The 10,742-nt window shown below is 40.8% G+C and overlaps 1 pseudogene; it reads left to right on the top strand.

Moving 5' to 3' along the window:
* The first annotated feature begins 4,411 nt into the window (after positions 1-4,411).
* LOC142433927 (electrogenic aspartate/glutamate antiporter SLC25A13, mitochondrial-like) lies at positions 4,412-6,821 on the top strand (annotated as a pseudogene).
* Positions 6,822-10,742: the final 3,921 nt, after the last annotated feature.

Below are 10,742 nucleotides of genomic sequence, written 5' to 3'. Positions count from 1 at the left end.
GCACACACCTATATTTATATCTCTAGCCATAGCTTTCCTTCCTAGATCTTTCCCCTATTTCCTTTTACCCTGAGGGGGGGAGGAGGCAGGGGAAGGCTGCGATGAGCAAACAATACCATTGAATTAGTCTGGGTTGACTAGAGAATCAAATTTGTAGACACTCATATGTGTATAAGAAAGGTTTATACAAAAGAGCAATTAAATATTGAGCAAACATGCCAGCCCAGTCCAGATCAAGTCCATAAGTCCAATATTAGTCCATACATCTGATATCAATCTATAAAGTCCTCTTCAGACTCACGATACACATGCAATGACACCGAATGCAGGGAGATCACAGGTCAGTGGGTAGGAAGTCTGGTGAAGCTAGTGGAATTGTAAGCATCTCAGTGTTGGCAGGGGTTTCCACGGGGTTCCTTCAGCTTCAAAACTTTGACTGCTTCAGGGTAGCTTCATGTGGCTTCGCCTCAGAAAGTTCTTGCAGTGAGCTGAAAGAGAGAGAGAGAGAGAGAGAGAGAGAGAGAGAGAGAGAGAGAGAGAGAGACCTATCTCCAAGAAGGAAATAAAGGAGTTCCCAGAATCCTCAGGATCAGGAAATGCCCACAAAGAGGCCTCATTGGCTATATCCTGATTGTCAAGCTAGATTCCATTCTACAGTCTTACTGCTCAAATTGACACCAGCTTATGTAACTACCACAACCATAGACAGGGGGACAACTAGGGAATTAATATCAATAACCAGGAAGATGTAAAAATCCTGGTGGTGTTGGAGCAACAGCAATCTAGCTGAGAAACATTACTAAGAGTCAGAGGAAGGGTGGTCGTGCAGGAGAAAGGTAAAAGGAATTTATTGCATGTTGTATTGTGTTCAGACTGAAGAAGTTGATACAAATTCTGTAATTGCTTCATCACTGGCCTGCTGCATAAATTTGATTAAGAGTTTTATTTGCTGATCTTCCTTGCATATGTCCAGGTATTATCCTCTCACATTTGGAATTCTACTTTAAGATAGAGCTTGAAATGTTCATTTTTATACTGAATGCTATTCCATTTTTCTTTAACTTGTTGTTATTCTTTAATCTGTTAAACCGTATTAATTTATTGTTTAAAATGGTCAGTAGTAGCCCATTTTAGTCCATGAATGCCTACAACATTGAGTTCTATGTGTTCCATTTCATTTTTGACTACTTCCTGTTTCCAAGATTCATACTTCGCACATTTTATAATTTGATTATTAATGGATAATTAAAACGGTTTCTTTTCGTTTTGAGTCATGCCCCATCAGCAAATGAAAGTCCTGAAAGTTTTGCTACACTCTAGTCATTAAGGTCCGTTCTATCCTGAGGAGGCAACTCTCCCACAGTTGTACTTTAATTGTCTTAAATTATGAGGGACTCATTTTCTTGCTTTTTATCAGACACTATTGTGCTACTGTTCATAAGTTTTTCAATGTCTAATCCCACAGAACTACTCCAGCTATTCCTTTTCCCCTGTCTGTTTGTATTCAGGAAACTACTGAAATCTGTCCATCCTGGGTGACCATGAAATACTTATGGCATAGATTCTAACATCATAGCAATAGGCAAGCCACCATTATATGACACACCGAGGACTGGTGTTATTAGTCATTAGGGGGTGTGTGCAAATCAAAACTGATGCAGCCTCTGGAGCATGCTGCACACCCTCAACGATCCAGAGCTCAGTGTCCCAGCATTCCACAGTACCTGGCCTGGGCCCCTGGGATAGCCCCAGATGCTCAAGTTCAATGTGGCCCATTTGTTGCATGCCACAGAAGACATTTCCTTGTCTAGTGTCCTCAGAAGGTCACTAGAGTGTCCCCCTCTGGAGGTCAGTCCTCCTGTGTTAGGCAGGGTTCTTTAGAGAAACAAAACTAGGACACTTATGATTTTATAGATAGGTTTTAGATAGATGTATAGATAGATAGATAGATAGATAGATAGATAGATAATTGTGAATGAGGGGGATTGTGGAGTGGAGACCCAAAGGCCATCTATAGGCAACTGGACATCTCCTTACAAAAGTGTTTTGGGGAGGAGACAAGCCAGTCAGGGTGCAGTATAGCACCAATGAAAGATGTAACATCCCTCTAGTTCTTTAATACATCCTCCTCCCCTCCCACTGACTATAATGATCCCAATTCTACCTTACAAATCCAGCTGGACCAGAGGATGTACCCTGGTACAAATAAGAGCTGGTAACAGGAATTCAGGACAGATAAACCCCTGGGGACCAATAATGAGATTAGCAATACCAAGAGGATAAGGGGAAGGTAGGTGAGAAAGGGGAAATGGGTCACAATGATCTACATATAACCCCTCCCTTGGGGACAGGCAACAGAACACTGGGTGAAGGGAGACATTTGACAGTGTAAGAAATGAAAAATTAATAGTGATTTATAAATTGTCAACAGTTTGTGAGGGAAGGAGGGGGAGGGGAAAAATGAGGAGCTGATAGCACAGGCTCAAGTACAGAGAAAATGCTTTGAGAATGATGAAGGAGACAAATGTACAAATATGTTTGACACATTTGGATGGATGGAGTGCGATGAGTTGTATGAGCCCCCAGTAAAATGATTTTAAAAACATAACAGCTAATTCGTCCACATAGCAGTACAGAGGGCTTTAGTTCAACTTGCTTTCAGGGAACAGTTAATATACTGGAAGACCTTCAACTTACATGGGCTGCTGGTTCAAGGTCAAGGAAGCAGACAGCAGAGTGTTCTCTCAGGCAAGACTGGCAGAGTCTGCCAGCAGGAAGCAAACAGCAGGGTGGGTCAGCTATAGTCAATAGCAGAGGAGCTTACTGAAGCAGGTCCCAATGGGATCTCAAACTCAAGTGATGCACGGTGACAGGATCCACCACCTCAAGTTCAAGCAATGTACACCAGCAGCATGGGGAAGCAGGTCTCGAAGGAGCCTCAGGCTCTAGTTACATGATGCACCTGGTTTGCCCACAAGTAGTGCAGCACACTAGCTGAAGCAGCAGCCCGCTAGACCAGTCATCAGGGAGGAAGAGGAAAATGGTATGATGACTGTCTTTATTTATCTTGGTTGCCCTTTAATCAAGCTCCAACCCTTATTAAACGGACCACATGTTCCTATTGGTCTAGTTGTCAAAATAAACTTATCACACCTACCTCTTTCCCTAAAAATAGACATGCATCTGTGTTCCTCCAGAAACACCTACTCCTTTTACCCTCTCCTGTGCTGTTTATTCCACTAATAACCCTCATCCTTCTAATAGGGCCATCTCCTTCTCCAGCTCCCTCTCCAGGGGGACCTTGACACTGACTTTCTTGGAAGCCTCTCAACAGATAACACCCCTTACCCTTCCTTGGTCCCTTAATCCCAGCTGACGTGAGCCCCCCTCCACCCCCACTACAGGCCAATTGAGCTACAAAATACTTACCTGGAGTGGTAAGTCACTTTTAAAAGATATATATATATATCATCATAATCAATTCTAGTGTCCTCTCTCCATTCATTGTTTGCTCTCCAATTCCCTTCACCCTCCCCACCACCATCCCCTATAAACCATTCTATCAGTTGTTATCTCTATGCCTCCACTCTTTTTCTGCTTCATAAACTGGGAGGCCTAATGGAAACAATATAAAATAAAACAAAACAAAAACCACAGAGAAAAAATAATCCAAAAAAAATTTTTAATTAAGTGTTATTAAGAAAAGGGCACCATAAATATTAAAGTAAGCCCCAAAGCAAAATTCTGCCATGGAACAAGCAAGAAATATTTAAACCTAGAGCAAATTCAAATGGGGTTGAGAGGTAGGTCTCATATTTACCAAAGTTCCATTCACCATAGGACACCCATTTTGATGAGAGAGTACATTAAAAAAATTGAGTCACAAATCTAGACAAATTATTTCTCATATAACATATGTAATGCTGTAGACTTAAAGGTATTAAAGTCCTAAAAATTCTTTTTTAAAAAAACATTTTATTAGGGACTCATACAACTCATATCACAATCCATACATATAGTCCTAAAAATTCTTATTGATGATATATGTCCAGATCAGCTAGAACACATATCCTTACTTGTAGATATCTCATTAACATGATGTATATTCAGCTGTCAGGTAGGCTCTGCACTGTCAACCACAAGGTTGTTGATGCAAGCCCACCAGGGCTCTGCAGGAGAAAGATGAGGAGGCTTAGCTCCACAAAATCTATAGGAACAGATAATACTGTATATAGTTGCTATGAGACACATGGACTGGTTAGCAATGGATTGTTGCTGTACCCAACTGATGTATCAGAAAGTTAAATGTTGGCAGCCAATGGGCGGGCGGTGCCCGCATGACCTGCGCCTGCGGGAGGGCGTGAGCAGGCAGGGTCCTCTCGCCGCTCCTGCCGCTGCCTGGACGGGAGGTGAACCGCCAGGGTCCCAGGTAGGAGCCAGCCAGCCAGCGAGCAGGTCCCGGTGCTCTCCGTGCCAGGGGCCAAGCATGGCGGCCGCCAAGGTGGCTTTAACCAAGAGGGTAGATCCAGCTGAGCTAAGAACAATATTTTTGAAGTATGCAAGCATTGAAAAGAATGGGGACTTTTTCATGTCTCCCAATGACTTTGTCACTCGGTATTTGAACAGTTTTGGAGAGAGCCAACCGAATCCAAAGACTGTGGAACTTCTGAGTGGCATGGTGGATCAACCTAAAGATGGGTTAATCTTTTTCCAGGAATTTGTGGCATTTGAGTCTGTCCTGTGTGCTCCCGATGCTTTGTTCATGGTGGCCTTTCAGTTGTTTGACAAAGCAGGCCAAGGAGAAGTCACTTTTGAGGATGTTAAACAAGTTTTTGGACAGACCACAATTCATCAGCATATTCCATTTAACTGGGATTCAGAATTTGTGCAGCTACATTTTGGAAAAGAACGAAAACAACACCTGACATATGCGGAATTCACTCAGTTTTTACTGGAAATGCAGTTGGAACATGCAAAGCAAGCATTTGTGTAACGAGACAACACCAGGGCCAGAGGAGTCACAGCCATGGACTTCTGAGACATCATGGTCACCATCCGTCCCCATGTCCTGACACGTTTTGTAGAAGAATGTCTAGTAGCTGCTGCCGGAGGTACCACAAGCCATCAAGTCAGCTTCTCCTATTTTAATGGATTTAATTCACTTCTGAACAACATGGAGCTGATCCGAAAGATCTACAGTACTTTGGCTGGCAGCCGGAAAGATGTAGAAGTGACAAAAGAGGAGTTTGTTCTGGCGGCCCAGAAATTTGGTTACACCCATGGAAGTTGACATCTTGTTTCAGTTAGCAGATTTATATGAGCCACGGGGGCGACTGACCTTAACAGACATTGAACGGATTGCTCCCCTGGAAGAGGGAACTCTGCCCTTCCACTTGGCCGAGACCCAGAGGCAGAAAGCCTCCAGAGACCCGGCTCGACCAGCCCTGCTGCAGATCGCAGAGTCTGAGTACAGGTTTGGCCTGGGCTCTGTGGCCAGAGCTGTTGGAGCCACTGCCGTGTATCCCATCGATCTGGTCAAGACTCGAATGCAGAACCAGCGGTCGACTGGCTCCTTCGTGGGAGAGCTTATGTATAAAAACAGCTTTCCTCCTGCCCCACTACCATGCTCCGTCCCCACCTGGGCTACAGCTATACCTCTTCTCTACGCAACCTTACCCTTGATCAAATGCTTTGAGAGTGATTAGGGCAAAGAATGTACAGATGTGCTTTATACAATTGATGTATGTATATGTATGGATTGTGATAAGAGTTGTATGAGCCCCTAATAAAATGTTAAAAAAAAATCAGCTTTGACTGCTTTAAGAAGGTGCTACGCTAGGAAGGCTTCTTTGGGCTGTACAGAGGTCTGTTGCCACAGTTATTGGGAGTCGCCCCAGAGAAGGCCATAAAACTTACAGTGAATGATTTTGTGAGAGATAAGTACATGCGCAAGGATGGTTCGGTCCCACTTGCAGCAGAAATCCTTGCTGGAGGCTGTGCAGGAGGCTCCCAGGTGATTTTCACCAATCCTTTAGAAATCGTCAAGATCCGTTTGCAGGTGGCTGGAGAAATCACCATGGGTCCTCGGGTCAGCGCTCTGTCTGTCCTGCGGGACCTGGGGTTTTTTGGGATCTACAAGAGTGCCAAGGCATGTTTTCTACGGGACATTCCTTTCTCGGCCATCTACTTCCCATGCTATGCCCATGTGAAGACTTTCTTTGCGAATGAGGATGGGCACGTTGGCCCGGGAAGCCTGCTCTTGGCAGGCGCAATAGCTGGTATGCCGGCGGCATCTTTAGTGACCCCTGCTTATGTTATCAAGAGATTGCAGGTGGCTGCCCCGGCTGGCCAGACCACTGACCGAGGTGTTATGGACTGCTTCAGGAAGATCCTGCGGGAGGAAGACCCCAAAGCTTTGTGGAAAGGAGCTGCTGCCCGGGTATTTCGATCTTCGCCCCAGTTTGGTGTAACTTTGCTGACTTATGAATTGTTACAGCAGCGGTTTTACATTGATTTTGGAGGAGTAAAACCCATGCGAACGGAGCCAGCGCCTAAATCAAGGATCACACTGCCTGCTCCCAATCCGGATCACGTCGGGGCTACAGATTGGCAGTGGCGACATTTGCAGGGATAGAAAACAAATTTGGACTTTATCTACCTCTCTACAAGCCCTCGGTGTCTACCTCAAAAGCGGCCAGCGGAAGCCCATAGTAGGAGCAGCCCCAGGATGCAGCGGTAGCGTTGTGACAAGAGTGGGGAAAAGACTCACCACGCATGGAAGCAACATCTCATCCTTTTCCCTTCCAGCCCCTGTGGAAATGCCAGCCGAGGCTTTTTAGAAAGTGTCTGTGTGTTTTTCTTAACTGGATCATTGTGAAATCGTTAAGCATTATTCTTTGAGCCTCAGCTTTGGATCTGACCTGCATCGGGTTTCATCCACACGCCATCATTTGAGGAGAGGAGGGAGTAGGGCACAAAAAGGGACTCCTGTCCTTGGGGTGGGGTGTGCGTCCCACAGAGGCTCCTGCATGGCAGTGACGGGGCTCAGAGGCAAGGATCCGGTCAGTTTTAAACGGGTAGTAAACTGGGCACAACTTTATAAAAGTAGAAAACACTAGGATAAATGAAAAAAAAAAGAAAGAAAGAAAAAACAGCCTGGCTTCAAATGCTAAACATACACAAATTCAGTCTCTGGATTACATTATGAAGCTTTTAGGTGAAACAAGTTTTGTTTTTTTTGGTGGGGGGTGCGTAATGAAAACCACATTGAAGATGTTTAGGAATCACATTCTGTCACCGGCTACTCCGGGAAAGCCGTGGAGCTTCAGAAACATGCGTTGGGCATTTCATCCTATCGACACAGAAACCATGGATGGGCCCTCGTGGAGGTGTTTGTGAAAGTTGGGTCACTATCTGTATGACGGACAGATGTTGATTATGACCTACGTCAATAGTTACTGGAGACTAGACGCATGCACCCGACAGCCCTTGGCTGCCCCAATCCTCCCTCCCTCCTAGCACCCATTTGCTACCTTAAATCATGTAAGACGCAACTATATTTTAATGTGAGCTTTTATTTAATTTGTGGTGCCTTGCAGAATGCTCAGAGGTATATGTGTTTGTGAAATTAGCAATAAACTATTTTTAAAGTAAAAAAAAAGAAAGTTAAATGTTGGAAAAATAGACATACAAGAGTTGTCCTGTTCCAACATCAAGCTTTGAAAAAATATGCAGGAAAGGTAGACTTCCAATTTTGAGTTCCAGCTTTAGATTTTCACTTATCCATTGTAGAAAAAGAAGAAAACAGAGCCTGCACACTTAAATTATCAGCAAGAAAGTAAACTAAGGTTTTTTTTTTAAAAAATAGCAAAATCTAGAGTGTCTAAACATATTTATCATTTATGTCCAATATTAAATATAGAATACAGAAGTATGTGATCCATAGTTTAAAAAAAATCGATAAAACCCAAAGTTAGGTGGCTCTGATGTTTAATTTACCAAGTAGTTTTATGTTACTATTATAAATATGTATAAGGATCTAAATTAAATATGATCTTAATGAATGAACAGGTAGGAAGAGCCAATAGATAAAGAGTCTCAAGCAGAAAAGGGAAATTATAAAAAGAATAAAATGGAAATTTAATACCAAAATTATAAAAAATATAATTAAAAATTTCAAAACTCACAAGATACTATAAAATAAAAGATTAAGTAAATGAGAATTAATGAAGAGCAGAAGAAATGATCAGATCTTAAGAATAGAGAAAATATGAATAAAAACAAATTATAACTTTGTGACTTGAATAAAAGTATCAAATGCTATGCCAAACTATAATAGGAATGTCAGCTATAAGTAAAAATGGGCCAGAAATAAAATACATGAAATATTTTTCTAATAGTTTCCAAATTTGATTATAAAACTGTAGTGTAACAAATCCAAAAATCTCATCTAAATCCTGGAAAATAATTAAATATAACATTGTAATGATAACAATCTATGTCAGTTGAAAGTTGGACATTGAATTATGAAGACAGAAGAAAATTTGGTGCATTTAAATTTTTATGCTGACAAAAAAATATTGAAAGTACCATGGTCTGCTAAAAGGACAAACAAACCCATCTTTTAAAAGTACAGCCACAGTGCTACTTAGAGGCATGGAAAGTGAGACATTTTCCCATGTACTTTGGATATGTTGTTCAGAGATACCAGTCCATGGAGAAGAGCACAATGCTCAGTAAAGTTGAGGAGCAGTGAACAAGCAGACATCCCTCAACGAGATGATTGACACACTGGATGCAAGAACAGAGTGAGGCATAAGAACAATGTTGAGGCTGGCACACGACCATACAGTGTTTTGTTTTGTGGTACATAGGATTGCTATGGGATGGAAAAACTTCGATAACACCTAAAAGTAACAACTACTTATGATAAAATATAATTATTGGAATAATATAAAATGTCGAAATAATTCAAAGAAAATGGAAGCATTATATTCACAAATTAATATAAAAGGTTAAGTACTTATCTTATGCCACCGAGTGGATGCTGACTCAGTGTTGGATAGTGAACGACCATATAGGAGAGAGTAGAACTACTCTTGTGAGTTTCTGAGACTAATTCTTTACAGCGGTGGAAAACTCCATCTTTAGCCCACAGAGTGACTGGTAGTTTTGAACCACTAACCTTGTGCTTTGCACCTCAAGTATAACTAGGGCTCCTCATATAAATAGTACTGATTGCTAATGAGAACAATGCATAATGGTGCCAACTGCCACTAGGAAATGTTCTGATCAGTAATATAATAGAGAAATCCTCACAAATTGGGAGGAAAATGTGGAACACGGCTTCAAATTCTTAAATAATCCAGACTTTCTGGACCTATTGAGTCTGGAGAAGTCTTTGAGGCCATAGCCTGATCACTTCATCAATACTTTCATCTGTTAACGGCCCTCTAAAGTTTACCATCACGTGATGAAGTTCTGCCTCACTAAGATATAGTCATTATTATCCTTATGGAACATATAGACTGCGTCTCTAATTTCTCCTGCACTGTCTGGGGCCTTCTTTGTTTATTGTAATCATTATCAGAAATTTTGGGAAGTCAATTGTGCCATCAGTGTGTCAATTGTGCCATCAGCACAAATGCTTAAGGAAGCAGCCTCTGCTTCATTATTCATGGTTTGTAATCCAGCTTCTGTGAAATTATGCCCAAGAAACTTCATTACAGTGTCCATTTCCTTTGCTGTTTTAGTTCCATCACCTTCCTTGTCAAATATGAAAAAGTTCTTTGAATTTTGCAATCTGTTCTTGAGTCAGTTGGTCAGCTATGCTGAAAGTGCTACTGGTCTCTGAGATGCATTCACACAACCACTCAGCTTGCTAACTAAACTCATACTTCAATTACTACTCCTGAGACGCTATCAGAGATAGGATTTTGATTTCATATTGTTTAAAATGTGATTTCCATAAATATATATATGACAGCCAATTAAACAGGAATATAATACCTATATCCAGGGGAAAGAACAAACATTAACAAAATAAAAACTATCAATATCAATTCTTACTCATGAAGTCCATATATTGGATTTAGCAGATAATTTCAAATCAGCTATTATTAATATGATAAAAACATAAAATAGATTATTTTAAAGAACTAAAGAAACCTATGAAAATAATGATTCATTAAGTATAGAAAAGCAACAACATAATTAAGTATTATAATATGTCCAAATAGGAATGCTTTATATTATGTATATGTGACAATAATCGGTGAAAGAATAAAAAATAGGGCAATGTTGAAGTAAATTTATATATTTACTTTTAATTAAGTTTACATTTATAATAATTAAAATATAACTCAAAAGAAATTAAAATACTGCAGCATAAAATATATGTTTAATTTAACAAAGGTGATAAAGGAGGAATAGAATAATAAATAATGCAGAAATGTTGAAACAGAACAAAATTAACAAAAGAATAAGTGTAACATAAACCATAGCAATAATAAATACCTATGTACATGGATTATATATTTACATTACAATAGATTATGTAACTGAATTGGAAAAGCAATTAGATTACTTATATGTAATAAACAAAGAAACTTGTTTTGTATGATACATTTGTTATAGCACCCCTTCCCCTTTATCTTCCTTTAGAGATGGATTCCATATCTGGTTCTCAAGCTCTTATTACAGCTCCTGCCAATTCACAGGAGCCATCAGCTGACTGCAGACTG

The sequence above is a fragment of the Tenrec ecaudatus genome, chromosome X, assembly GCF_050624435.1.
Source record: "Tenrec ecaudatus isolate mTenEca1 chromosome X, mTenEca1.hap1, whole genome shotgun sequence".
Lineage (NCBI taxonomy): Eukaryota > Metazoa > Chordata > Mammalia > Afrosoricida > Tenrecidae > Tenrec > Tenrec ecaudatus.
Note: the sequence above shows the minus strand (reverse complement) of the source record. Positions and strands in the feature narration are given on the sequence as shown.